The following is a 25520-nucleotide window of genomic DNA, read 5'->3' as shown; positions in this document are numbered from 1 at the left end:
GGCCTTTATAAAGATGGGCTTCTGCTATTTAGATCTTTTAAAGAAAGCTCACATGTAGAAAAATGTTCATAGTAGCATTGTTCATATTTACCCAAAGCTGCAATCAACCTGGATGTTACTATATATATTCAGCCATGAAAATGAGTGGGCTACACAGAGGCATATGAATGTGTGGTGTGATGACATGCCTGCTCAAATACCCAGGATTGGGGAGTTAAACAAAACATACAACAACAAGAAAATAGGGCAAACACTTTACATTGTAGATTTCCATTTTTTCTTAAATGGGAAATTTTGCAGACTCACACATGAGAGGAACCTGAATTGACATCTCAGGGCAGAGCTTCTCACAGTGTCATTGCAAAGCCTGTCAGGATCATCTGAGGGCCTTGTCAGAAACAAAGATGCCTGGCTCCACGTTGGCTCTCCTGCATCACAATCTCCTGGTGGGACTGGGGAAGCATAATAAAGTCCCCAGCTGATTCTCATGCACAGTAAACTATGAAAACTTGTTCTAAAGCTTGGTTAAATCTCAAGGAGGATGGTTCTTCGTTAACCTCCGAGGTTTCTTACTGTCTCAAACATCACCAATGTCCCCTGACAGTCTAAGGCAAGGACCAAGCCCAGTAACATTCAGAATTGAGGGGGACACATGGCACCCCCATTTTCATGGGCTGTTTGAGAATCAGATTTATGAAGACCAGTTGGCCAAAGAGAGAGTACCAAGCAACCCAAGACCCCTGAGCAGATTTTAGCCAAGATTTTGGGGGTCAGAGAGAGACCAAGAATGCCACTCTTATATTAAGAAAAAGCCAGTAAGCCAGGGGATGTGGTTGCATATTTATGATGAGGTTAACATATACTGAGCAAAAGACAAATAACAATAATCAAGCTTAGTTGGGGTGCTTTTTTCCCTCCCTTTGAAGACATTTAAACTCAGTCCAAAAGCTGACCTCAAGTTCCTATTTTATTATTCTAAGCCATATCATTAGCTACAGGAAATAATCCTGTTGGTTGGAGGAAATACTTAAGGAGCAGTTTTCTTTAGTCTTTGCCAAGTATGTGATGTAGTGGGGAAGCTAAATGCAAGGCACGCTTTATGTTCACCTGGTATTAACATGTGAAATAATTGATTCATCCTTTTAGAGATGGAGACATCTTCTAGATCAAAATCATAAAATGAGTGACTAGGTCTTTATGGTCCATGACAAGGGGGGCGGATTAAGGCATAAACTGGATAATTTTAGGTAAAGGGGAAATAGCGGCTTTGTTTCCTCTACAATCCCTATGGTTTTGGTGTCGACCCACCCTCTTTTTGTCATTATGAAAGTAAGATTCACTTCAGAATATCTCCCTGAATTTGATTAATTGACGGATTGAGTTGTCCTTGGTTACTGTACATTGCTTTACATAGCAGTTAAGAGTATGGACTCTGGGGCTTCCCTGGTGGCGCAGTGGTTGAGAGTCCACCGCCGATGCAGGGGACGCGGGTTCGTGCCCCGGTCCGGGAAGATCCCACATGCCATGGAGCGGCTGGACCCGTGAGCCATGGCTGCTGAGCCTGTGCTCCGCAACGGGAGAGACCACAACAGTGAGAGCCCCGCATACCGCAAAAAAAAAAAAAAAAAAAAAAAAAAAAAGAGTATGGACTCTGGAGTCCACTGACTAGGATCAAATTCCAGCTCTGCTACTTAGAAGTGGGGTGATCTGGGTTGGGTAAACAACTGTCCTGATTTGCCAGGGACCAAGAAGTTTGCTGAGATATGGCACATTCGGTGCTGAAACCAGGCAAGTCCCAGGCAAACTGGGACAGGCTGGCCATCCTAGACCTGGAGCAAGTTATTTCACCTTTCTATGACTTCAGTTTCCTCATCCGTGAAGTGGAGGTGCTAGCACAGCAGCCCACCCTGTGGAGTGGTTGGGGAATTGCTGGAGGCAATCAGCACTTGGAACTGTGCCGGGTGCACAGCAAGCACCAGTGTGTTTTGTCACTTTTAACTAAAAATGCCCTGTTCCACCTCCTCCCGACACAGAGAGCTAATGTGGTATGATGACGGATCTAGACCGGGACCCAGACCACGCACATCACTTATGGATATTGTGAACCTTCCTTCGCTGTGTGGTTGGCTGGTTGAGATGCTCACAAAACAGGTATTTGTTATCTTCCACGCAGTAACAGGCATGACATTTGGGGCCTGAATATCCCCTGTGCTTCTCTGGGTGACTGTGACTCCACTCGTAGGGTGTTGTGACCACACACTCGCCTGTGAGCCATGGAAGCAGGAGGCCACGGCTCGTTTCAGGAAGCAGGCAAGATGGTCACTGCCCCAGGGCGTGGACTGAGATGGCAGAGGAGTGGGGACCAGGGCTTGGGGGAGGGGAGATCAAGCTTGGACTTGGAACCTTGAGGGGTCAGGGACCTTAAAGACCAGCTGGATGTAGGAGTCACATCAGAGAAGGAGAAGAGGCCAGGTCTGTTCTCTGATTTCCTCAAAAGTTCATGGGAAAAAATGAAAAGGATGGCAGGAAGGGCAATCAATAAGGAAAAGCAGGTTGAGGAAATATATACCTGCATGGGCCAGTTTACAGTAAATGTTCTATTCATTCAACACATATTTATTGAACACCTACTATGCACCAGGTGCTATGGGCTGCCTGCACTAGAGGTGTGTCTCTGAACACAACAGGCAGCGGCCTTCTATCCTAGTAGGGCCACCCCTTCTTTCAACATGTGGTTACTGAGCACCTACTATGTGCTGTGCAGTGTTCTAGGCACTTGCCTTGTGACATTCACAGATTAATAAACAAACACATATATAGGAAAACATCAGGGTAACGAGAGAGAAAAATAACAGCTAATGCTCATTGAATGCCTGGTCAGCAGAGCATTGACCAGCCCAAGATGTCAGTAGAGCTGGGGTGGAGAAACTCTGCTCTAGAATGCCTGGGGAGACAGCAACATCAGGCAGGGGTAACAGAAGCCTCTGTGATCTTCTGTATTTGAGCTGAGTCCATGACCAGAAAGGCATCAGCTATGCACACACCTGGGAATAGCCCATGCAAAGGCCCTGAGAAGGACAGGCCCAGGCTTGTGCAGGCAAGCCAGCAGGCTGGGAGTGAGGGAGCGAGGAGATGAATGAGAGGGATGAGGGTAGAACAGGTAGGGAGTTGCAGCTGAAGTAAGGGGCCTGGAATTTATGCTAAGCACAACCAGAAGCCACTGGAAGGCCCAAAATTGTGAGATTATATGAGCCTTTTTAATCTTCTTTTTGCTTATCTGTATTTTATGACTCTTATGGGCTGAAAATGCCCCCCCCCCCCAAAACTCATATGTTGCCGTCCAAACCCCAGGACCACAGAACATGACTATATTTGGAGATGGGGCCTTTAGAGAGGTGATTAAGTTAAAATGAGGTCATAGGATGGGCCCCAATCCAGTAGGACTGCTGTCCTTATAAGAAGAAGAGATTAGGACACAGACATTTGCATGGAGGGAAGACCATGTGAAGACACAGGAGGAGACAGTCATCTCCAAGCCAAGGAACGAGGCCTCAGAAGAAACCAATCCTGCTGACGCTTGGATCTCGGACTTCTAGCCTCCAGAACTGTAAGAAATGAATTTCTGTTGTTTAAGCCACCCAGTCTGTAGTACTTTGTTATGGCAGTCCAGGTAAACGAACACAATGACTATGCTCCAGTGAGAGAAAAATGTGTACACAAACACATAATTAAAGAAAAAAAACAGTAAAATTTCTTTAAAAAGAATAGCTAAAGGAGACCTTATCAACATGTTTGAGACTCCAAGTAGAAATGAAAGCTTTCTTCAAAAACTAGCTGTAAGGATAAGAGGAGAAATAAATTTAAAGAAACATGGGTACCTTAAGAATAGAAGTAGGAGGTGTCAGTGGCATCCTCCCCTAAAATGCCAGATGCCTTAATCTTGTGGTGGAGGCCACACAATCTCAGGACGTCCAGCCTTCCAGGGATTCAATTTGGTGAGAAGCACACAGGGCTGTGGGGAATGCATCGTAGCCACCACCTGCCTCCCTCTGATGAGTTTTGTAAAACTGCTTTGGAAAAGTCAGTTGAGTTTACAAAGAGCATTCAAGGTTGTGAGAGGGATGGCATCGCAGCAAAAAGGAAGGAAGGAAGGGAGGGAGGGAGGGAGGGAGGGAGGGAGGGAGGCAAGGGAGACAAAAGACATAAGTGATTAGCAGACAGTGTTTAGCTGTCTGTGTTTAGCAGACAGAGTTTCAAAATGGCCACTATGGTTGGATGCCAAAATAGAAAAGGGAGGTTTTAAAGAAAACATATAATAAAATATGCAAAATGCACTGAAGAGGAGGGGCCAGGAGGTGTATGTCAGCACATCTTACTTTTCATTTGGATGCTTTCAGGAGAGTGTTAGTTTGTAGACCACAGACATAACACCATTCAGTGTATCTGTATGTCCCATTGTGAATGGAACGTGACACAGACCACAGCCATCCCCCAATTCCATACCCTATCCATCGTGGAATTGCCTTATTTAGATCTCAGAAGGAAAGCTCAACTGTATCTTATTCTTTGCAATGCAATTTGACTTGCATAGACCGGGCTGGAACAGGGCTGTTAGAATACTCCTTATTGAGACTCATCCATTATCACCATTTATCTGAGAGCTTGTGAGAAACCGTCCTCTCAGCAAATGCCCCATAGCAGTGAACACTGGCCAAGCGTTTCCACTGATCTTCCCTGTTCGGGCCTCACTTCTCAGGGTCACAAATGCTTCCGGTTCCAAATTCCCTGGAGTGAGAACTTCCCCTCCCCAAGTCTCAGTGGGTTTGGTAGGTGCTGGGTCTGGCTGGGGCTAGGAGATTTGAAATGGAGTTGTAAACAGTAGGGTAAGTGAGAGCTGTGTGATCATGCGGACCCTACTGTGGACCCATTGCGGACCCTCCAAGGGAGGATGAGCGATGGGGATCTCCTTGGTGAACTTCACTAAGAGAAGAGAAACCTAGAGGAGCAGAGGAGGGAGAGAATGAAAGAGCACCCTAGTGTTCACAACTAAGGGAATTACAGGGTGGAAATGGGCTGTATTGTCACTTAGTAGAAAACAGTGCCAGGAACCAAGGCAGCAAGAATCAGAGAAATCCTGAACGCGGAGTCCAGGGTCCTCGGGGTAGGCTGACTTTGAGGAAGGCTCACAACGATTGTCGCCTCCTGGTAGACACACCCTGATGCCATCCTTGCCCTGGGCACAGGCTGGGTCTGCTGACTTGCTCTATGTTTGGGTTACAAAATTGCAACCTCCATCCTCCTGGCACACACTCTCTCTCACCGGCTTTGATGAAGAAGTCGCCACGTTGGAGAGGCCCACGTAGCAAGGGTCTGCGGGCGGCCTCTGGGCAACAGCCGGTAAGGAGCTGAGGCTCTCACTCTATCAGCCCTGAAGGAACTGAGCCCTGCGGACAAGCACCAGTGAACTTGGACGTGGATCCTGCCTCAGTTGAACCTCTGTTACAGGTTTGCAGGTGAGTGGAACCAATACCTCCATCACAGCCTGTACATGACCCTGAAGGAGAGGACCCCTCTAACCCATGCCCATGCCTGACCCACAAGAACTGCGAGATTTGAAAAGTCGTTGTTTTAAGCTACTAAATGTTGGGATAGATTATCATGCAGTTAGAGATAACCAATACAGCCCCCAGCTGAGACTGGTGTGCCCTCACACAAGACCCCCAGTCAGAGGCGAGCCTGGTGCCACCCTCATCCACTGCACAAGCTGGAGGAGGGGGACTCTAACCTTGAATGTCCCTTCCAGGTCTGAAGTGTGAGAGAACATGTTGGCATTCCCACATTGGTATTTGACATTAGCTGTACTTCTGTGCAAGAGCCTTGGCCTTCCTTGCCATTGCAGACCCAGGCTCGGAGCGTCCAGGTAAGCTCTGATGCCCAGAGCTGGACATTGAAACACTTCGTAAATGCCGTGAACCATTCTTAAGTCTCCTGAAATTTGTAGACTCAAACTACTGGAGGCAGAGGCATTTCATGAATCCTTCTCGAAATAACCTTTTTCCCTTGCTCTACTTTTTCTGTCATTCTCTAACACTTACCACCTTCTAATACATTTTGTAATTTACTGATTTATTATGTTTATTGCTTATTGTCTGTCTCTACTGACCTACAGGTATTTGAAAGAAACACAGCCAGGCGGGGGTCTTTGTTTTATTCACTGATGCATTCCAAGGGCCTAAAACAGCACTTGACACACATCATGTGTTCAGTTAATAATTGCTCAATGAACGATTGCCTTTTTGGAGGTGAGGTGGGGTGTGTGAGGGAGGGGAAGGTATTAGGATACAGGTCACAATAAACTTTGAACTATGCTGTCATATATTTTATAAATTACTAAATGGCCACTTTGGGCCTTAAGTACCAATATTATGCCCTAAACATAGAGATTCCCGAGACCTGACCCCAACACAAGTTATTGCTTCTCACAGAACTTGGGACATGTGGAGTCCCTGACCAATCAATCCTACAGCAGCCTCTGCTGGGATCCCAAATTCCTCCGCCACCCTCCCCCTTACCCCAGGCTGCCTACGTACATTATAATTCTTATATGTGAATTAAGATATACAAAAGTTGCAAAGCACTGGTCCAGTTAATCAACCTGAGCTATGAAGTTCAAAATAGACCAGTTGTGAATATTAGTCTGTTGATAATTATATGCTGAATTGGACACAATTGTTTTCCTGCCTAGGGTTTATTCTCCCTTCTTTTAATCATATAGTCCATATTTTTCTAGAAAAGCTCTTACTTCTCTGCTCTTAAATCTCTGACCACCTTCATGTCTGGATCCAGCGCTGGGCACCTGCCCCAGGCCTGGAGGAATGAACCAACAGCCCCCATGTCCCAGTGACTGGTCCAGATTCCTGTATGTGATCCAAGTCCAGCTCATAAGACTCAAATAGGGGATGCTTGTTTAAGCTGTTATGACAGAGACTTCTTTTTCTGGGGTTTCAGGGAGGATGAAGAATAAACCTGAACCTCCTAGCATCTGCCCCCAGTCGTGAGCCTGCCTAATAAAAGAGCCAACATGGAGGAGAGCTGAACTGAGAGGGAAAGAATGAGGCTAAGTTCTGATAGCATCAGTGGAGTGCCTGGATCCAGCTATGCCTGAAGATAGATAAACTTTTCAGTTACATAATTCAATAAATTCCCATTTTCTTATTAATACTGGTTTGAATTGAAAGTGTCCTGACTAATCAAATAATACCTAGAGGAGATAGCACACAAGCCAGCCCATCTCATCTTCTTTCTCCTTGAAGCAAGACAACAAAAAGATGTTAATGTGCATATTATAGATGATTAAGTTAATAGTCCTGTACCTACAGCAGCATTTTGAATGATACAAGTTCTCTGTGATTCCATAGAAGTGGAACATTTGGGGCAGTGATGCTTCTGACTGTTATCCCACCGACAGGACTCACCAAGATGCCAACTCATCTAGTATTTTTAAAAATTGTGCCACTTTGTAAACCTCTAAAACCTAAAGTCTGAGGGTCCTGTTTGGTTACCTGCCTCAGCTTGCCCAGCGTCTTTAAGATAGCGACAAGGTCATCACCAATTCTCGGTTTCTCAATCAGATATATAAAAGTGAGCTGTGGGGTGGCTTCTTTAGCGCAAATGCAAAGTATGAGCAGTGAATGGCTCCACTCCCAATAAGCATATAAAACTTGGGTTTTACTAGTTGCGAGCATACAGTACAGTGTGTTTGTACTCTGCCACTGCAGGCCATGGCAGACATAGCCACATGCAAGCCTAGATCTGAATGACAGTGAAGTGTAAAGTCTGCTCAGGCGGCTGCAGTGGTGGTTCTCTGCCCTGGGGAACCGCGCGGTGTGTGGTCCAGGAGCTCTCCAATTACACAGCCCCACCCCCATTCCGACAAGTCCCCAGGGGGCAGATGCTCTGTAAAGCTTCCCGGGGAATCCCCTGTGACTCCCCCCCTGCCCTTCGCCAGGCTGAGAATCAAAGCTCTGAACTGCCTTCCAGTCTGTTGAGAAGTCCCATCTCCCAGGATCTGGTCAGTTGAAGCACTGGACTTAATCTATAAATACCTTACCTTCAAAAAGAAAATATTTTCATGATTATCTAAGTAAGCAATATGTTTATTATAGAAGATTAAAAAATACCAGAGGGTATAAAGAAGAAAAACAATCCATGAATACCCTTGCTAGAACCGCTGTATCATAACCTGGGCGCTTGTCAGCAATGCCCTACTCCAGAACTCCTGAGTCAGAATCTGTATTTTCACCAGACCCCAGTGGGTTCTTTGCTTATTCAAATTTGAGAAACCTTGAGCTAGCTAATCCCAGAACAACTTTTGAGTGTATTTCCTTGTAGTCTCCTATACGTTTACTAAAGCTGGGATAAATATTAAATGATCAATATTGCAGCCGCCAACTTTTGTTTTTATTTATTTTATTTTTTTTTTGCGGTACGCAGGCCTTTCACTGTTGTGGCCTCTCCCGTTGCGGAGCACAGGCTCCGGACGCGCAGGCTCAGCGGCCATGGCTCACGGGCCCAGCCGCTCCGCGGCCTGTGGGATCTTCCCGGACCGGGGCACGAACCCGTGTCCCCTGCATCGGCAGGCGGACTCTCGACCACTGCACCACCAGGGAAGCCCAGTCGCCAACTTTTAAAAGGTTATTTTAATTTTATTTTAATATTATTCGGAGGTTCAGTTTGTGTCCTGATTTTCTCTTTTAATTGCGTACTCTATCCACCATCACTGCTAGTTGTTTTGGAGGCTTTCTTAAAACCTCGTTTCTTCATTCTTGGGTGAAGAATAAAATGGCAGGCAGCACACGAAGGGTTAATGTCTACTCATTGCTGTCATACCCACCCAAAGACCCCACAGCCACCGCCTGCCAAGCCCAGATTTTGCAATATTTGCCATGCGCTTGAATCGTGTTGAAAGATGGACTGAACGGAGATTTCTTTTTGTTTGCACGTACTTGTGTGTGTGTGTGTGTGTTTCTCTGTGCACAGTCTCCATGTGTGGCCTCCTCCGGGTGAAAGCGCAGTGTTCCCACTGTTGCTTATCCTGAAGGCTTTCCAAACCTCCCTCCCGCCGACAGCCGGTGTGGGGTGGGGAACACCTCTAAGGAGAGAAAGGACAGTGAGCCGCACAGATTTCTCAGTCCATTCCCGCTCAAGGCAGGCAGCCGAGGGAGCCCCCCTTCTTAAAGACCTCTTTTAAACCCATTTCTTTTTAGATACATAGTTTTGGAAGGTGCCCAAAGGACTGGCGACCATGTCCCACCCTTCTCCAACAGCGCTGGGGATACAGAAGAGGTGGCTGCTGCCGCTTGCCCAGAGGAAGGAAGGGCTGAGCAATCCTGGGGCCTTCGGGGCCTGGAAGCCAGTGTCAGGCGGATCAGGGTGAGTGGTGCTTTGCAATGGCCGAAGGGCCGAGACAGACCCCTCAGCCACAAGGAGGGCGAGGGGAGTGTGGAAGTACTGTCCACCACTCCCCAGGGACCATCACCTCACTCAATTATTCCCCCAGCAAGAATCGTTTGATATCTCGGTCGTCTCTCTCTCTTTTTCACACACGTTCTGGGAGCTGTTTCTTCCCCAGCTCTGTCCCCGCTCACATCTTCACCCCATGTCCTGCCCTGATCTGCTGTTCTGGGCCTCGCCCCTTTCCTTTCTCTGTAACAGGAGTCTGATTTTACGAGGGCTCTTTGGCGGGCTAGGCCTGTCATGTTTCCACGTTTCCCGGTGGGTCCAGAAAGTGGGCCAGCCACGCTGAGCAGCTGCTCTGAAAACAGCACAACACCTCTCACCACCACTGTCTCCCACGGAGCTGAGCCCTCCTCCCACTTCCATCCGCAGGTTCCCTGGGGGTCTCTGGGCACACTCTTCTTGGCAGACGTGGTTGTCGCCACAAGCATGTCAGTCATCCTGAGCATCGGGCCCTGCTTGAATTCTCCAGCAAGCCCAGGCCACAAAGCCTTTTGTTTGCAGCCTTGTCATCCTTCCCCCATTCCCATAAACCCGTGGTCCAGGGAAAACACCCAGTACAAAAGCTTCCTGTTTGCATCTGGTAAATTTTCCACTAAAACTTTCAGCACCCAGGTGAATGGGTTCTGGATCCGAACTCTCTGAATACTGAGAAGTAAAAGAGGGCGTTTCGTGTGCGTTTGGCGCCCGCGGAAGCCAGCAGCCTCCTGGGGTCCAGCGCAAGTCCCCGCTGGTGTCACCACGTGCGCAGCCCCCCTGCTCTGCTGGTTTTCCTTACCTTGATCTCAGCCACCTATCTTGTCTGAAGAGAAGGGCGAGCTGTAGATTTCTCAGCGCTCACAATGGTTTCTCAGATGACTTGCGCCAACTCCCGAAGGTACTAGAAAAATGTAGACAGGTTGGCCACCTAAGGAAAAGCCATCGATGGCATTTTTCCCAGCCTCAGCTGAATTCAAACCACAAAACACTTGTGTTTTCTACAACTTTCCTAGTTAACAAGACTGGATGGATGCCTCCGAAAAAAATAACGTTTCAAAATAATATTTTAAAACCTGGCATTATTTGTTTTTCCCTCTGTAAAGGCCAGTCTGTCGTCATTTCTCCGTAGCATGCTTCGGGGAAAGGGGTGGCTGATGGGCAGAAGGGACGTGACGTGGTAACTAGGAAGAGCATTACCATGAAGGAAACAAAAATCCTTTGTTCAGATTCTATTCAGCCACCTACCAGCACAGTCACAATCTTTCTGGGTCTCAGTTTCCTCCTTTGGAGAACGGGAAGAATAATAGGATAGGCTCAATTACCTTACAAAATGATTTTATGAATCATACGAGCTAGTGTTTGTAAAAGCATTTATTCACCCTAAAGTGCTACACAAATGTGAGTTATCGTGCTTTAAAAAATACCTTGAAAGAAGTATTGAGTTTCTGGAAGCCTACATACCCAGAACCCTGGGTCGCGTGTTGTCAGATGGCAAATGGGGGTCCCTACATGATCTGCCCCATGTACCCCAGTTGCTTTCTCGAGGGCTCAGGTTTTGGGGGGACTTTCTCATGCAGTAAATATGAACAGCAAGAGCTCCAGAAACTCATTCTTCACTTACCTGTTTCTTTGTCTTAAACCATCACTGTTAGCACGATGGTTAAGGGTACACGCGGCACTGGAGCAGGACCGACATAGCTTTGAGTCTGGCTCTGCCACTTAACTTGCCTAACAAGTTACTTAGCTTCCCTGAGCCCAGTTTCCTCATCTGTGAAATGGGAATAACAATAATACTAATATTATTATTATCAATACAATACATAGCTTACAGAGTTCTTGTGAGATTAAAAGACAGTGCATCAAACTGCTAACTTGTACGGTATCTAGCACATTGATTAAATCATGTATAATGATGATGGTAATTATTTTAAAGAATTTGAAGGAGAAAGTTTCCATTAACTGGTTCTTTTGCATTGAGTCGTAGAACTTCCTATTGGCCATGCATTCATTAGACAAGCATTCGTTTAATACCTTCTATGAGCCCAAGCACACCTTTTGGTTCAGTTTAATGAAAGGCTACCACCCTGACCAAATACCTCCAGTGCTCTAGCACTGAGAACTCCAACTGCAGCGTACAAAAGGAAGATGAACATAGGGAGAGTTAGTACTTGGTGGATACTGGAGGAGGGCCTCTGTGGGAGCAGAGCTTTGGCATTTGGGGTAGGTTGCAAACATGGTAAAAATTATCTGGAGCAGTGATGCATTCAGATACAGCAAAGAGACTCAAATATAGTGGCCAAAATAAGATAGAAGCTTATTCCTGTCTTACTCAAGGACTGGGTAGGCAGTCCAGGGCTGCAGGAGTGGCCTGCTGGCATCAGGGAGCCAGGCTTCATCCCCCTTGTTACTCTGCCTTCTCCCAGGGTATTTGTCAGGTCTATTTGGCTCCCTGACATGTATGATGGATTGGTATTCCAGCCAGCAGGAAGGAGAAAAGGGAAGGCACAGCCACTGCCTTGAAGGACATGACCTGGAAATGACACACATCCCTACCGTAACTTAGTCACATGATCACAGATAGCAAGGGACCATGGGAGATGTAGTCTTCATGCTAGCTTGCCATGTAACCGGCTAAAGTGTGGGGATTCTAGTACTACAAGAAGAAGGAGAGGATAGCAGTACAGTAGACCACACAGCAGACGAACAGTTTTGCCAAATAAGGGAGCGTGAGTCGTGAGAAGCCAGGAGAAACGGCTGATGGACAGGGGGAACTGAGCCACAGACCACTGAGGACTCTTGTGGGCTGTGTGGTTATAAGAGAGCAGTGTGGTAGGAGGTGGAGTGTTTGTGCAGGTGGCTGCAGTATGGTGGGCACACTGACTATGTGGGGTTGTAGAAGAAAGTATGACTTGAGGACTGGCCCATCATCACTTAAATGTCATTTCTGGGACAACCTGATTCAGTCTGGGATTTTTCTCTGCTACTTGAATTATTTGCCCATTCATTATGGGGTCACTTCACTGACTTTTCACTCAAGCTTCTACTTTCTTATATGAGCTCTATCCACTAATCACTACTGTCTACAGTAATGGTTGGATATAACAACATCAACAAGGAAAGAGATAGGGTTACACTAAAGACTTTCTGAAGTGGTTCAGATGCTATCTCACCTGGGATGAGAAGGAAGGATGTGATCCCCTTTCATGATTTTCTCTGAATTTGCAATCCTTAGACCACTAATTGAGCTGGTGAAAACTCAGTCTAAGAAGTCAGATAGATTTGAACTTGTATTGAACAATGTAGGGAAGGTATATCAGTGTATATTATTTTAATTTTAAAGTTCTCATCTCCAGTCTCATTTTCAACAACATGGTAGCACCAAGCTAAAAGTGATCCTTATAAAGATGTACTTCTTGTGTTTATTGTGGTTTGGATTTTTGTGCCAAGAATACATATGACAGGGCTGCCATTCTTCCCAGCTAAATGCATGTGAACATGTGTTCTTGCATTTTCATCTGTTTCTCTGTGGAGAAATCATGCACTGAACCAACAACTCCTTTGGAGCAGTATCTTATGATCTCAAAAGCTTCTGCCTGGGCTTCCCTGGTGGCCCAGTGGTTGAGAGTCCGCCTGCCGATGCAGGGGACACGGGTTCGTGCCCCGGTCCGGGAAGATCCCACATGCCGTGGAGCGGCTGGGCCCGTGAGCCATGGCCGCTGAGCCTTGCTGTCCAGAGCCTGTGCTCCGCAACGGGAGAGGCCGCAACAGTGAGAGGCCCGCGTGCCACGAAAAACAAAAAAAAAAGCTTCTGTCTGTGAGCCACCAAATAGGCATTCATGGTGGGCATTCTTTGCTCTCAGCTTGAACCTCACTTTACAGAGATGTGGTTCCTCGGCTTAGACACGGATGGTGCATCCAGGGTGCCCAGAGGGTTGCTAGAGCCTCTGAGGCTTGGAGAAAGAGAAACATGCTAAGTGTGTCTGTGCAAACTTCACTTGTGTCTGCCAAGAAGCAATATAGCTTAGTGAATTACAGGAGAATGTGGGCCTGCCATATTGATCCTCGAGCACTGACTTTTCAAGAAATCTCCAGGAGTAATGGATATGAATGAAGTTACCTGGCTTCTGGTTTAACCTTGTCACTCAAAAAAGCTTTGGTTGTTCATTATAGCTCCAAGTACCGGACACTTACATGTTGCTAAGGATGAAGGGTTGGATGTGATAGACCTGTAAACACATAATTACTGTATACTGTGTGAGTTGTAGATTGAAAGCTGTAGGGCTACCTCTACAATCCCAAAGGTGGGATTTGGTGCCCAAGATCAAAGCCCTCTACACTCTGGCATTTCAGGATTCAAAAGAACAAAGGCAGGCTCCCCTCACTCAATAGTGAAACTGTCAGTCAAAGCATGTAAATGATGCTTTACAATGACATTGACAATGGAAACATAAAAACAATAGAGAGGGAGATGACAGCGAGACAGGGGAGAAGTGGAAAGACTTGGAGGTAGGTGGCCAGACGACCTCATCTTACAAAGCAGGGAGACAAGAGATTTCATCTTTAGTTGATGGAAAAAAGAAATAATTGCATTTACAAACACAAATAATAAAGAAACCAAAATAGTGATGCACCTTATTGACAGGAAGAAGCAAGAAGTGGAGGAGGAGCTCAAGTGAGCTGAAGTCAATAGATGGGGTCTAAAATGGATAAACAGAGAAAGAAAATAGAAACGTTATTTAGAGATGTGGAAGTAACCAATTAAAAGTGTACCTCTGGGGAGATCAGCTGGGACTAAAGCAGTCTTAGGGTATGTCACTTGCTTTTCATTATAAGCCATTCTGTACTGTTTGATTTTTAAGTCTTGCTGCATTTGTTAGAATTAGCTTTAGTTTCATGACACTCTACTCACAATAACAATAGTGTAAACAAAAACGTGGTTTATGTCCCTTACATAAATTTAGTCCAGGGGTAAGCAGTCTTCTGTGGTGGCTCTGCTCCCAGGAGTCTTCAGGACCACAGATTTCATCCAACTCATGGCTCCATAGTGCCATCCCCAGGCTGTTGTCCTTAGCCTCCTGGTCCCGGATGGCAACATCTGTGTCCCAGGCAGCGAAATGGAGGCAGGGATGAAAGAGAGGGCATAGGGACTGCCTCTTAGGGAAGGGTCCTGGAAACTGTCACATGGCACTTCCTGTTATATTTTATTGATCAGAACTTAGCCACATGGCTACACCTAGCTGCAAAGGAGGTTGGGAAATATAATCTTTGTGTTAAATTTTCATATACATATTTTAAATTTCTGCTACAAAGAGAGAAGAGAGTATACATTGTGGGACATATAGCTGACCCAGCTACACTTACCTTGATATAAATATCAACAAAAATCATGAGCATTTAACAAAAAAGCAGTTTTCATAAGAAAATGCTGGGAATAAAAATATAAAGAAAAATAGAATGGATTGATGAAAGGAGAGAGGGATGGGTCAATAAACTGATGTGTGATAGGGCAAATATAGTGATCATTGTAAAATCTATGTTGTGGGTGTGTTCACTGTACAATTTTCAACTTCTCTATATATTTGAAATTTTTATAACAAAATGTTGGGAGAAAATAGGGTTAGGGAATACAAAAAATCAATTATTTTTTTAAACTATTTTTAAAGGTCACAGCATGTCTGACCTGAGAACTTTGGTTTCTCCCATCCCTTTACTCAATTCCACAAGTTTTATACAGAACTCCTCTAATTCTTCATATTGTAACTTACTGTCCCTTACCCCCAACTCCTTTTCCTCCCCCATCTGTCATCTCCTAGTCTCTTTACTTTCTGTTTTTGTCTAGGTCTGTGCCTGAGCCTTAATATATGGCTTTTGGTGTCTCAGGCTTGAATTGCCTGTTTGGGCTTCTCCCCATAGGCTCTGCCCTAATCTGATTATAAGTAAGAGAGAGTCCTGGCCCCTCATGGACCAGCTTACTGGATTGACTGCCGGGGTAGGCTCCCCTCCCCCTTCCCTAGGCTGGGGAAATTGAACCCAATATTTTGTTCAACAACTTGGAGTAATATTTTTTCCTCCCTCCCTGCCTCCCACCCTTCCTTCCTTCTTTTTAAATTTTGTGCCACTTAGCATATAGCAGGTAGGTCACAGTTGAGGTTGTGGTGACTCACGCATTCATTCATTCAATAAATATGAAATGTCGACTATGAACCAGACACCATATGGCCCTCTGGTCATTGATTCATCCTAAACTCCAGTCATTTGGGAAACAACTTAGCTTCCAAACGACAGCAGTAATAGGGTCTTGCTGTTACACCATCCTTGGGGTTGCACCACAGCTGACCTTTTAGAAGAGGCTGCCTGATCAGGAGTCATTCTGGTAATTCAGTAACTAGGCACCTTGGACGGGGGCCAGAGGGCCTGTGCTGGAAGCAGTCTCCCCCGTGTGATTTAGGCTGAGAGCGGCTTGCCATTACCACCTGCCCCGACCCAACGCACACGCCCCTCATGATTTGACCTCGCAGGTGTGTTTCATGCTTGGCAAAATCTGAAGCAAGCAAACACAGACTTTCTCTCTGCACGTCTTTCTCCTCAGCTGGATGCAGAAATAGTTCATTTGTTTATTCCATGTCAACAATCGTAGTTTGCTTCTTCCTCTTCCCTGTTATATGATGCGGATAACGTGTCACTGCCCAGATGGGTCTTTCATTCTGTTGAGACTTAGCTGTCCTGCTAACGCTTCTTTTATATTTGGCCTTTGAAAGCAGCGGTTATGAATATATTTAGTGCGTGCCTTTCGAGCGATGTTTTCTGCCTACTTCTTCATTTCTGTAGAATTTGGCACTGAGTGAAGAGGAGAGATAATAAGGAATGAAAGGGCAAAATAAAGCCAACTGTTCAGCTGAAAACAAAACTTTCTGCTATCTCCTTAGCTAATTCAACCCCTTGGGAAAAAAACATCTTAACCTGTTCACATTGTTTTGACTTTCCAGGTTATAGTGGATAAATGTGGTGAGTAACAGCTGGGAAGGTCGCTTCACATCTCTGCCCTTTCAGTCTAGCCCAAGTGGCACTGGTTTCTTTCCGCCTAAAAATATTGATGGGTTATAATCAGATACATTTAATGTGAATCAGGATAGGTCCATTGCCCTGCTGTCTCTTTGTAGTAAAAAAAAAAAAAAGGATGGAATCAATAACCACAATAATAAGAATAATTCCAGTGCATTTTCCCCTGGCTTCCTGGGAACTCATCATTTTGGGAGCCCCGAGAGGATAACCCCTCCCTCATCCACCCGGAGTAAGAGAGCTGGGTAGTGGCCCTTCTGTTAATGCCTTTGGTACAGACCTCCCAAGATATATGAGAAGGAGCCTCTCTAAAGGCGCGCAGGTGGCTTCTTGCCTCCGGTAACGAATCTCATTGTCCCTTTGTGTCCTCACATGCAATAGGTCTCTCACAAAGCACTAAGTGAAGTGACACTGTAGAAGAGGCAGGAGGACAAATAGGGATCCCTAAACAAAGAAGGTAGTTTGGGAGGCAGAAAAAAAAAGAAAGAAAATCCCTTGAAACATCTTAAAAGCAGCCAAGCCTAAGCGTGATCATATGAAAGAGACCTTCTCTTTCATTTCACCACGTCGAGTTGAATTTACTTTCCGGCTTTTTTTTTTTTTTTTTTTTAAGAGATTTTGTGGCACAGATGAAACTCCTCCAGAAATCAAGACAATGGTCACTCCCGAAGAGCCACTGAAAGGAATAATCCAATTCAAATGGACATTTCAGATTATATTTTAATAATACAGGCTATATAATAAAAGCAAGAAGAGTAATAGTCCAACAGTGCTTTGGGTGGAACAGAACCTTTCTCCAAGGAGCTCACGGTGATTCATAAGCGTTGTTCATTCACAGGCAAACCCCTCGTCAACTGACTGAACAAGCAGCAACGACTGCCCTTCTGTGCAGACAGGGAACTGAGGACCCAAGTGATGTCCTCAAGCTCCTGGCACTTTGGCCTGAATGTACAGGAATGTTACAGGCCAGCCTGATCCTGCTTAGTCTTCACCCAAGCTGAGGGGCCACAGCGTCACTGTCCAGCTGCTGGCCAGCGCCCCATGGAGGCCACCTCCCCTGGCAGGAGAAGGTGGTGGTGGCCTTAGCTACTAGGGTCTAGATTCCTCTGCCTGTAATCATCCCCTATTTCTCAACTCCACAGTTGCCACCAAATCTAGCTTTGTGACTTCACGTTGCTAACTAATCTCTTGAAACCCTGGTCTCCTGATTTATTGAACTGGAGCAATAACACACACTTCCCAAGATGACTGTAAGAACTTGAAAAAAAAAGTATGTAAAGCACATAGCACTGTGTCTCCCATATAGGAGATGTATGGAAAAATGTTGATTTTTTAATTTTATTAATAGGTGGAATTGGTGCTCTGCTGCTTTGTAAATATCAGACAAGCTCCCCTCCTAGAGATTCTTTCTATTTTGAAGATTACCTTTAATATAAGTTTTAAGCTGGTTTTACCTAATGGGGAAAAATGTGATTACGCCTCATCCCCTAACACACGTGCATACACAGACACCAGATCTCCCCAAGGAGAGCTTGGTTATACTTTTTGCAATTTGTACAAAGTCCAGCCATTAAAAAAAAAAAAAAAAAAAAAGATGTTCTATAAAGAATGAGCACATTTTACTCGTCAGGTTACAGCTTCATCAAGGAAGCTGGCAAACCCAGGTTCACTTCTGAACCGAAAAGGTTTCAGCCCGAATCTCTCCAAACAACCGGCAGATCCTCCTTCCAGGGAGCCAGTAGGCTTTACGATTAGTGTAGGCTCTGGAGTCAGGCAGACTTGGGTGTGGGCTCCCCCAATTCTGAGTTCTCATCTGTAAAACTGGGGACAGCAGTACTCCCTGACTCACAGCTCAGTGTAAGAATGGAACTAATGCAGGGGAGATGCTTAACACTGTTTCTGGGCACTACTTGGTAAGGGGTAGCTGCAACGGTTCACAACCATTGTACAGAAGGTGAGAAAATTTTGTAAATTCAGTACAAGCCAAAGTTTTCCTTTAAACCTGAGCTATAGAGCTTTTAGCAACTACTTTTGAGTGTACACCATGATCAGGCTCCAGGAGGAAAGGAATCTTAACCAGCTAATTAGTTAGAGAGAAAAGACAGAGATATTAGGAACATACGCCAGTGTGAACATTGTATTCATGGGTGGATAGAACTGTTAGAACATTTTAGAACAGCTGCTGGAATTTAGGCTTCAGGGCTTCATCTTGCTTTTTATTTTTTTTTAACTTTGAAGAGTTTTGTGGGGACTGAAAACGTTTTAGGATAAATGTCTACATACAAGGCTTTTGGCAGAGACAGAAAAATTGTCATTCTGAATCCAGGTTTGACTTGGACAGGGAGTGACTTAAAGAAAACATCAGGAAGACAGAAATCTGTGAAAATTGTATTTACTCAAGGCTCAGGAGAAGGTTTCTGTCTAGTCTAAGTGATGTCATGCAAATTTAAGAAGGGAAATGCTGAGGGGATACATTGGACAGTGTTTCCCAAGGTGTGTTCCATAGGACCCAAGTCTCATGAGATGATTGGTGACAAAGGAGGTCTGTGACCAGATAAGTTTGGGAAACTGTACAATAACTCTGCCTCTTGAGATAAACAGTGTACATTCACATATAAAAGCTTTCAGAACTCCTGGAGTAAGGAAATCTCTCATGGTAGACCCCGTAAGTAGCTTCCAAACAGCCATTCCTCCTTTCTTTGCCATCAGAATTGTGATTTTGTTTGAGAGATAATGGGCCCAGCTCCAGGAAATGAATCACAATATTTCTATGGCAATAACAGAACCTGTGATCTCCTTTGCCAGGGATGAGTATGGGGTGAGCATGTGACTCAGTCCTCCTAGTCAATGAGACTTACTTTGGGGACTCTGGAAATAAAGAGAGAAATACAGGGAGAAGGTGCTTCTTTTTTGACACCTCCTTGCTTTCTGCTTTTGTGTGAGGTTGTATGAGAGAATATGATACCTGGTGCCGTGGCTGCCATCTTGTGACCATGAGGGGAGGACCCTGAGAACTGAGACAGGAGATGCCAATCTAGTACCAGATACCGCAGAGCAACTGAGCTTACCCCAGAGCTGCCCACCACCATAATCTTGCTAATGTCAACCACTGTCCAAATGGTTTCAGCCACTGCTGGTTGGGAATGGAACGCAGCTTACAGTAGCCACCTTTTCCTTTTGTTTACTCCAGCTTTTCTCAGTATATGGCTAGGCCGGATTAGTAGCTTCTGAATACTCGTTCCTCTTTTTATATGAAGGTGCACCCGTTTATCCCAAGATACAGCATTAATGTGCAGCCGTTGGACCACAGGTCTGTTTTTTTAGGTCTCTCTCCATCCCTCACCAGCAGTGCATACTCCATGGAGCACACTTTGAGAAATGCCTGTGGGAAGGGACCAGGAGAGAGAAGCAGGCAGTGGGTCCCAGGCCCCACTCCCCTACTAATTCAGCCCTTTGTGTCTCAGCTGTACCATCTGGTCTCCATCCCCTCGGTCTCCAGCTCCAGCACTTAGCATCCCTGAGACCAGGCCCCGTGCATCACACCATGCACTGGGGGCCCAGCAGCTGCCACCCACCTACCCTGCCACTCAATTGAGTCTCTACCTTTCCAAGGTTGTAAATGTATGTACTCTTTAAACAAGACCACAGCGGCACTGAAAATCCACTTAGGGATCAACTGATTCTTTTACTTTAGTTTTTCAAGTTTGCCTTCCCTTGTTCTCCCCACTGCCCTTCGGCGGAAGCCAGGGGCCCTCAGCCAGGGCCACTGGAACGGTGCTGTGCTGGCCACACTGGGACGGGAGCGGGAGGAAGGTGAAGTGTCGAGCGGAGGTTTGGGGAGGCGTCATGCGATCCGAGCCTTTCGCGCTGCTGGGTCACCGGTTCAACCCGCTCCCAGGTCGGTAGTTACCCGGCCTGTGTGAAAATCCCACAGCAGAACTCGATAGCACACCCGATCTTAGGTTTCCCTGGCTGCCTCGCGGCCGGGCGGTCTCTGCTGCCCAGGCTGCGCTCCCGGGGTGGGTGGGGCTGGAGGTGCCCCTCCTCTAGGGCAGCTCCCGGGAAAGCTCCACTGCCAGAGGCTGCGGGGCTTAGGAAGCCGGCGGTGATTTATCAGCCGTGCCCTGAGCCGGCTCCAGAGGTTGAAGTTCTGCTGCCCGTTTTCCTGCAAACATATCTTTTTCACCCCACAGCAATGCCTGCTTCCGATCCAGAAAGTAGCGACGCGAAATGATCCAGGGTTTTCTGCCCTGTGTTTATGTGCAGAGGGTGGGAGAAGAGGGAAGCAAAGTACCGTAAAAAGAGATTCGTTCCCCTCATTTTTTCTCAGTTATCCTAAAAACCCGAGGAGCACGTTTTACTGCCCTGCTTCTTAGAGATGTTGGAAACTGAGGTTCCAAAAGATTCAGAAACATGTCCAAGGACACAGGGCGAGAAGTGACAGAGCTGAGATTCTGACTCAGACCTGCCTGATTGCAGCGGCTGCTCTAGACTCCTCTGGCACCGCCTGTCTTCTAGGACAGGCCACTTTGGTTGGGAAAGTCCCGCCCTCCCCAACCTGTACTAAGTTCGTGTCCAGCTTTCAGAGTTATAGAAGGGCCAGGAGATTTATAAAGAAATTCAGATTGAATGCGCTCAGCAGCTTAGCAATTTGGGTTGCAGAACTTCTGCAGATTTCATCAGAGGGGGTAAGGGGAGGGAGTGGGGTAGAAGAGGCCAATTGTCCGGGATGCTCACAATGTAGATGGCTCAAGACCTCTGGCCTGGTCGAATCAGCCTCCCTCGGACCTGAGCCTACCTGGAGGCGGTCTTGTGACTGCTTCCTTGAACAAGATGGCTTTCCATGCGGTGACACAGTGCCTGGTGAGGAGTTCCAGCCTGGCGGTGAACAAATGACCTCATTGGCTGAGGCCATCCATTTGGCGCTTTCTCAAGAATGCTGGGATAATTTTAAAAGGTGGCAGGGCAGAGACAAGGGTGAGAGAGGACTCCTCTTTAGGAATTCTGTGTTGACAGCCATCTGTGACATCTAAGGTGGGAACCGGCTTACGCAGAAATGCAATTTTTTATATTAAGGGAAGCATCGGCAAACTTGTGTGGGCCTAAATGAATTTCCAATGGATCAGCAGAAAAATCAACAAAAGGTTGTGTTTCTTGTTCTAATCCCTTCACTTATTCCACCAAATGGTTGTCAGATGTTCAACCACACTGAAAGGCAAGGAAAGCCCACACCAGAAGGCTAAACTTTTGGCTGCAGTGAGGTGTTTTAAAAACAGCAGTATTACGTATGGTTCTGGAACCAGCTGAAAAGCCCTGAAGAAGAGCTTACCCTGTGTGCTTTCTGATGCCTGGAAACAAGGCAGAAGGAAGGAGAAATAAAAGACCTGCTCATTGCTGGAATAAAGAGTCAGTATGAAAACCCAGGTTCTTTAAGCAAAGCTTGGAGTCCAGACATTTTTCTCCCTGCATTGGAGAAGTGCTGGTATCCTTTAGAAGGAGTTTTGGAGTCTCTCCTCCAGAAGAGACCTTCTGATAAGACATGGAAGTAAGAATCTTGATTCCTGGTGCTCATCAAATTGCTGTTTGTAAGTAGTTTTCCACTTATTTTCCATCCCTGATCAGTTGGTAGTGGTTTTATGAAGCACTCAGAGAAGGCTTCTGAGGCCTTGTCTGGGCTCAGAAGGACAAAGTCGGATGGTCAATCAGTGATGCCTGCCAAGGGTCCCCGTAGAGGAGAGAGGCAGCACATAGGCCAGATATTTACACCCTGTACAGAATAGAGCAGTGGTAACCAGCAAGGGTTCAGAGTTATATTGCCTACTTTCAAATCCTGCTGCACTCTTGTGACTTCCGTAGGTCTTATCTTGTGGGGCTCAAATTTACGTACCCTATTTCAGATGAACAGGAAAGGTACAACCTCTTTATTTTCTTAAGGGATCTGATTTTCCTTGCAAGTCCTCACCTTGCTAGAAGGATGGGTTGCAGGGAGAGGAGGGAGGTGGTGGGAGCTACTCATTTGCCAGTTTTTTTGTACTTCCATTTCTCCTCATTTAAACAGTCTCTTTGGAGGTGAGTGGGTAATTTGGTCTTTCATATTTCCTCGTCCCACCTTACTCTGCCACAGAGGGTACCTGGATATGTGGGAATGGGGAAAGGAGGGGTTGTAACCTTGTGGCTGAGGGGAGGAGCCTCGGGTTGGCAGCTGCCCTGAGATTCTGGTTGCTGCCATCTGCATTGGGCTGTGTCGTCTCGCCCTCGAGCTCCTTGAGCTGTTGTCCTGGAGTTCTGTGGGGTCACCTATGGCTTGTTCTCCTGCCTTGGTTGAGACCCCATGGCCCTCCTTGACTGGGCCTCCTACTGACTTTCACTGGTGTCCCAGACTCTTTGGAACTTCAACCTCACCTTCCACCTGGCCCCTGGCTAGGGTGCCTGGCTTGCTCTCTCTGAGGCAGTGTCATTATATCAGTTAGGATTACAGAGCTTCAAATAACAGCATAGAACTCTAATTCATACTGCTTGAAGCAGTAAGAACATGCATCATCTTACATCATGAGTCAAAAGTTGACTGGACTCCAGGTACATTATACTCACAAAATAATAGTTTCTTTCCCTCCTTTTATCTTGAAGCTGCTTTATACCCTCAAACCCTGTCACATGGCTGTCAGTGGAAGTCAGTATGGCTTACTTTCTCGCTATGGCCCAGAGACAACCAAAAACTCTCCCCACGCAAAGATGGTGAGTTCCAGTTCTTCATTCTGGTGGGCTCTCCATGTGGCTTTACTTCCCTACATTGTGGATGAGATTCTACAATCTCAGCCCACCAAGCATGGCTCCTGATGTTGGAGGCATACATTCATTGGTTTATTATTCCTCTAATATTATCATTCCTCATCTGTAAACTGAGGGTAATATGGTACCTAACTCATGAGATTGCTATGAGGATAAGATGAGATAATTTACATAAAGCTACTTAGTATAGCTCCTGGCATATAGAAATGCTCAATAAATGTTAGCCTTTTTTTCAGTTCTTATAAGAAATATTAATTTTTCCTTTTGGCAAAAATAAACATTAACATTCTGAAATAAGTTTTAGAAAGATGATGTTCCAAATTGGCATCAAATTGTCCCATCTTGGAATGATAATTTGTGAATGTATATGAATTATATTTCATTATTCTCCTAATTTTTGAAGGGCTTGTAATCAGAGGCCTGTGAGAACAGCAGGTTCACAAGTTTGCTAGGTTCTTGGCTCTTCCTTGAGCTGGTTTCTATGAAAAAAATCCACTGGAGCCACACATGCCATGGTTGATTTACTACTAAAGGTATGAGGATGTTCAATGAAGGGAATGATAATGTCCATCACACAACATTCTGTTGCCATCCTGCTGGCTCTTTTGTTCATACTCTCTACTCCCTCCCCGAAAGCTTGTGTCTCCTACATGTGGACCCAACTACCACTCAACCACGACTTACCATCTCTAACTCCATGCTATTGTCTTCTTATAAGGTAAGTGGGCTAACCAGCTGTCCCTGTGTCCCTGGGTCTTTCCTGGATTTAGCACTGAAAAATCCCGTCTCGTGGACATCCTCAATCCCAGATAAACCCGGAGGGTTCGTGCCCCTGTAGGTAAACCTTCTCCACCTCCTGGTCTGATAAGCAGGCTCTAGGAATCCTAGAAAATTAAATTTTCTCCATCTCATTCTATAAAGAACTTTGGATGCTTTCTAAAAACCATGAGAAATTATTAAAGGATTTTGAAGTAGCTAAAACATATAATGAAAATTGCATTTTAGAGAGATCTCTGCAAATCAAAACTGCAATGAGATACCCTTTTACATCCACTAGGATGGACAGCCATAATAAAAAAGACAGAGAATAACAAGTGTTGCCAAAGATGTGGAGAAACTGGAATTCTTATCCACCACTGGGGGGGGGGATGTAAAATGGTGCAGCTGCTGTAGAAAATAGTCTGGGAGTTCCTCAAAAGGTTAAATACAGAGTTCCATATGATCCAGCAATTCCACTCCTAAGTACCTACCCCAAAGAATTGAAAACAGGTGTTCAAACAAAAACTTTTGCATCAGCATTCTTAGCAGCACTATTCACAGTAGCCAAAAGGTAGAAACGACCCCAGTGTCCATTGACTGATGAATATTTATGACAAAATGTGCTATAGCCATACAGTGAAATATTATTCAGAGATAAACATAAATAAATCTATGTTACAGCATACTGACCATGCTACAGTGTGGATGAACTTTGAAAACACGCTAAGTGAAAGAAGCTAGTCACAAAGGACTGCATATTATATAATCCATTTATATTAAATATCCAAAATAAGCAAATTTATAGACACAGAAAGTATATTAGTGGTTACCTTGGGCTTGGGGAGATGGGAGCATCTGTAGGGGAGTGATGACTAAGCGATGCAGGGTGTCTTTTGGTGTAATGAAAATGTCCTAGAATTGATTGTGATAATAGTTGCACTGAAAGCCATTGAATGGTACACTTTATTTGGGTGAATTTTGTGGTTTGTGAATTATATCCCAATAAAGTTGTAAAAAGAAAGAAAGATCTCTGACAATATGTGCAGAATGAATTGCATGGAGATAAGGTTGAAGGCAAGAAATCCAGTTAGAGGGCTTTGGTAAAAATCCAGGTAAAATGTCATAAAGATGAATCATGGAAGTGGCTGGGCAGTGAGAGAAGAGAGCTAGTTTGTAGGCTATTAAGAGCTCCATTCCACAAAACTGCTGATTGGTTGTCATCTAAATCTGGGGAGATGAAGGAGATGTCGTCAGTTGGGCACCTCATGATGCCATTCTGCAGGATGAGGCAGTTCAGGAAGAGGAGGCTTAGAGGGCGAAAACATTGAGTCCAATATGGACTGGTCCATTGGAACATGGTTAATTTCAGGAACCTGTGGGTCATCCAAGTGATATACCTTCTGTGCCATTGTTTATAG

This window comes from Delphinapterus leucas, chromosome 6 (genome assembly GCF_059928025.1).
Source record: "Delphinapterus leucas isolate spDelLeu-1000000601 "Yukka" chromosome 6, BTC_Dleu_Yukka2, whole genome shotgun sequence".
NCBI classification, from domain to species: domain Eukaryota; kingdom Metazoa; phylum Chordata; class Mammalia; order Artiodactyla; family Monodontidae; genus Delphinapterus; species Delphinapterus leucas.
Note: the sequence above shows the minus strand (reverse complement) of the source record.